Source organism: Portunus trituberculatus, chromosome 2 (genome assembly GCF_017591435.1).
Source record: "Portunus trituberculatus isolate SZX2019 chromosome 2, ASM1759143v1, whole genome shotgun sequence".
Classification (NCBI taxonomy): domain Eukaryota; kingdom Metazoa; phylum Arthropoda; class Malacostraca; order Decapoda; family Portunidae; genus Portunus; species Portunus trituberculatus.
Window position 1 is genome coordinate 13,353,194 of NC_059256.1, and position 5,000 is coordinate 13,358,193.

At 45.9% G+C, this 5,000-nt stretch overlaps 1 protein-coding gene across 1 annotated transcript in view; it reads right to left on the minus strand.

Annotated features, from left to right (window-relative positions):
- The window catches only part of LOC123507074, a 6,312-nt gene that overhangs the window by 960 nt on the left and 352 nt on the right, over positions 1-5,000 (minus strand). Inside the window, exon 2 of the mRNA XM_045259629.1 lies at positions 1-44. This exon is cut by the window's left edge and continues 960 nt beyond it. The gene's annotated coding sequence lies outside the window, so the exon portion shown is untranslated. The remainder of the gene's footprint in view (positions 45-5,000) is intronic.

Here is a 5,000-nt window from a genome sequence, read left to right on the forward strand (position 1 = left end):
GTGATGGTTCCGCTGCGGCGCTGTGCTTCACTCAGTGGCCTGCGCTGATCAGAACACAAACATATTAATCAGGTCAGCGTGTGTGTGTGTGTGTGTGTGTGTGTGTGTGTGTGTGTGTGACATTAACAAAGCTATCTTAGTGGGCGTCTGTGTGCTGGTCTTGCAAGAAAAATGACTGAAGCAGCACAGGAGGAGGAGGAGGAGGAGGAGGAGGAGGACACGACCCTGGTTAGGTCTATAGAAGAGAAGACAACAGCCAGCCAGTGTAGCAGGTTGGTGTGTGTAGAAGATGAGGAAGTACAATGGGGAGTCTTTATAAGTAGTACAGAACATGCCTGCAGTGTCACTCTGTCAACACAAAGATGCAATAATTCGTTATGATATATTTTTCTACATAATTCCTTCTAAGTAGTGAACAAATGTATCCCCCAGCCTCCTCCACCTATTCGCGGGGGTTACGTTCCTTCCCCTCCCGCGAATCCCGAAAATCCACGAATTATTGATGCAGCTTTAAAACACCTATGTATGATAATATATACGCTAAAATATGCTTCCCAAACACATTCTAAGGACAGACTTACTCATTAATACAGTAATAATGTAGTAATATGTAGTAATGATAAACTAAAAACAGTAATAATGTTGTATAATTTGAAAATCAGAGAGAGAGAGAGAGAGAGAGAGAGAGAGAGAGTGCGCATGAAGCCGTGACATTGTTATTTTAAAGTTATTTACCAGTTATTGTATCATTAACTTGATAGTTGAGTTGATTTCATTTATAGTGGTATAATTATGAATTAAAGTTTGTATTGTTTAGAGTTGGAAGGATTTGAATGGGTTTGTTTGCTGTTTCGATTCTGGTTAATATGTTGTGTAAGTATAGTGGTCGGCAGTACAGAGACACAGTCGCCTCTTGGTTTTGGTGGGACACGGCTGTGGTGGCAGTGTTGGGTGGTACAAGCTGGGTGATTGATAGGAGAGAATTCATTGGCCGACGTAAGATTTAATTGTTTGTTATTATGTTGACTAGTTAGCTGTGTTAATCGCGACAAGATCAACATCAAGCACCCTGGTGGTCAACTCAAGTCTTTACAAGCACCACCATGCCAAGCCACGCACACCACATCAACCACAATCGACGACAACAAGGCCTCACTGACAGCAATGGGGCCACTTCATTCTTGCCATATGTCTGATGAGGGGACGGGATGAACAACCCCGTGTTTGGACACGTCCCTGGCTATCAAGGAGGCGTCAGGAGAGCGTGTACTTCCGACTGGTGAGGGAGTTGTCGCTGTAGTAGAACTCATCCGTAGCTACCCACAAGGTGTGGCTCCTCTTGGGTGCGACGATGCCACTGCTATAACAGTACCTTCTTCAAAGAAAACGGAGTGATGATCGTTCTCTACTTCACTAAAAGAAGTCAGAAGAGACCCAAATACCTATGCAGCTATATAGTACATTAAATGCAATAAAGATTCTGGTTATATACATGAAAATGAGACAAGTAATTTACATGTTTGTCAAATAAGTGCACATACGAGTAGAAACAGAGTAATATATTGAGTGGTTCCTTGCTTGAGTCAAAGGTAAGAGTGTTGCCAGATTTGCTTTCTCTTGCAAGAAATATCTATTAAGGCGGAATATGAATGCCTTGGTCTGGCTGCGCAAGACAGTGTATGACGGGGAAGCGTCAGGGGGTCCTTCCATGGTGGTGAATGCCTTGGTCTGGCTGCGCAAGACAGTGTATGACGGGAAGCGTCAGGGGTCCTTCCATGGTGGTGAATGCCTTGGTCTGGCTGCGCAAGACAGTGTATGACGGGAAGCGTCAGGGGTCCTTCCATGGTGGTGAATGCCTTGGTCTGGCTGCGCAAGACAGTGTATGACGGGGAAGCGTCAGGGGGTCCTTCCATGGTGGTGAATGCCTTGGTCTGGCTGCGCAAGACAGTGTATGACGGGAAGCGTCAGGGGTCCTTCCATGGTGGTGAATGCCTTGGTCTGGCTGCGCAAGACAGTGTATGACGGGGAAGCGTCAGGGGGTCCTTCCATGGTAGTGACCAGAGAAGTGAAGCGACACGTGCGTGGCGACCTGACTCACCCCCCCAACCTCCCCGAGAATTTCCACTTGGGTCGTGAGTGGCACCGTCGCCTGACCTGATAATTATGACACATCACCGTCCATGTATATGAACTAGATTAATTTATTTTCGTATATGACAATTATTTATATCATCTACCACTTAATTAAGGTTTCTGAATGTTCTGAGAACGTTTTTTTGTTGATAATGCTATGACTACAGGACAGTGAGTAGCTTGTTTTTATTGGAGATTTGGCATAGTCTCACGGCAGACATGGCCAACGCCCTATGGGTAGGTACGGATGGGTTTTAGTATAGAAGACCCAGGTGCACTTAGGGAGTGGATTCGCCTGGACCGCACCCAATTTCATCATGTGCCATAATTGGTGACGCCTCTCATAGAGAAGCAAAGCACCAATATGAGGCAACCCGTCAGTGCTGGAGAACGACTGATGCTCACTTTAAGATACCTCGCATCAGGTTAGCATTGGGATAATTTATTAGCAGAGGGCATCTTTGCTGGGCTAAGATATATAGTTTGGGGTATTATTACAGTCCCACACCAGTCTAGAAACTGTGGACTGGCTTTTCTTGTCCAACCCTGCTGGCCAACAGTAGATTCGGTTAAGTTAGGTTATGCTGTATATTTACAAAGTCCATATTCTGGCATTCATTATTAATAATAAATGCTTCACTGGTTCTATTTTTGGTAATTCAGTAAATGTGCAGAATAGACCCGCCTAAAGAATCGGCCTAAAACTTGGTTCTGCACATTGTACTAACATGAATGAAGGTTTAAATGAGGGTTTACAGTCACTCCGGCCCCTAATTACACCGGCCCTCAGTCACTGTGGCCCCCAACCCTAGTCACTCCGGCCTACCACCCTAGTCACTCCGGCCTATCACCCTAGTCACTCCGGCCCACCACCCTAGTCACTCCGGCCCACTAATTATACTATGTTATCTAGAAAGAATATATAGCTTTACACAAGCATTATCACTTCCTTCTGTCTGCATCATGGCACAGTCAACTAGGGTAGTAGCAGATGTAAACATATTGGCTTTCTCTCTAGCGAGGGACTTTGCAGCAGCAGTAGTGACTGGTGCCGTAACAGCGGCTCCTGTCTTACCTTGATGAAGATGAGGACGGGACCCACGAGTGAAAATATTAGATTCCTGGTATACAGTGTTACGGCCCGCCCGTAACATGCATTACTACCATCACCTCCTCCGCTTGTTACCTCGTTCGCCACCTCTCCGCCTCCCCTTCCACGTCACCGTCTCATGAACCTTCCACGCCACCGTCTCGTGAACCTTCCACGTCACCGTTTCATGAAGCCCCGCTACTGTCCCGAAGTTGGATTCACGCGGCCCTTTCGACTCAACCGAAAGTGTTGAGCCAGCTCTTGGTTTTCTGGATTGGCAGTTGAGATCCAAGCCTCAACCAGTGAACACAACGCCTCTTGGTTCTGCCGTGGGATCAACCATCACCCAGCATTTCACCACTGCGACACCGCATAAGTATCACTTCCCTCGTCCGTGTTTTCCACATTGCCTCTATATAGGATTAGTATTATTGTTAGGTATTAAGTTGGGTTCTTTATTGTTGTATTTATTACTGTGTTATATGTATATGTGTATGTCATTTTCCTGTGTTTCATGTTATATATCTGTGTTTCATGATTCTTGTTATATATGTGTCAATTTCATTATGGGTTATTAAAATAGTTTTTTAAATTAACCCTCTTTTGCATTTCCTCACCAGTTGAACCTGCAGTGTTTTTTTTTATTGTTATTGTTCACCGGCTCTCCGATGCCAATCTTACCAGTTTAACCGGTGAACGTAACAATATATAAACACACACACACACACACACACACACAACCCAACAATATATATTGCTAACTTTACACACATGCGTGCCGCCAGGGAGGCCGGAGTGACCTGGGTCGAACGCGGGAGAGGGCGGAGTGACCGGGACCGGAAAAACTAAGGGCTGGAATAACGAGAGGCCGGAGTGACTTGCTACCTATATAATTATAATCCTGCTTGCGCGAGTCTTTCAACAGTTTACGTATTGGTTCTCCTGTGACGCGGCACACACACTCTCTCTCTCTCTCTCTCTCTCTCTCTCTCTCTCTAAAATAGACAAGTAGACAGGCATCTTTTTTGTTGTTTTATTTTCCTCTTTTTCCACACCACCCATGAGGTAAGAGTTAAGGTGCGTTTTTTTTATAGAGGTTTTATCCTGTAGGCATAATCCTCTCTCAGCTACTTAATGAGACAGTTCTTCGTCAGAAGTGTCCTCCACATTGATAATAAAAGAATCCTCTAAGCAGAACTTGTTGACGCTGTAAATAATTAATTTCTCTTGACTATGAAGGTTGCGAGGGCGAGTAGCGCGGACGAGATATTCACCTTCCATCCTGAGCGACAGGAGGGAGGAGTGACTCCATTTGACCTGGGGATACAGTGCAGCCTGACTGTCAATAAAGAAATATACGAGTACATTGTTATGGAGAGGCGCCACAATGTGGAGCGCCTCCAGTACAGCATACAGTTCTGCCAGTGGTGTAGTGGAAGACATGGGTGGAGGGAGCCGCCTGGAAACCTCAGTGTCAGTGTACAGACTGGCAGAGATGTAGTCACGGATGAACAGCCCAGCCACATCCACACCTGCTGCCATTGACTCACCCTTCACAATACACATGAATAGCCTCAACGTGTGGCTACTTAGACAATTTAGTCATGAACATGTCTTACAGCACATGAGGGAGCCATGGAGTCACTCTTGGGCTGATGCAGAGAGTGACTATCAACACTGACACGCTCGGTAGCTCAGTGGTTAGAGCGCTGGCTTCACAAGCCAGAGGACCGGGGTTCGATTCCCTGGCCGGGTGGAGATATTTGGGTGTGTCTCC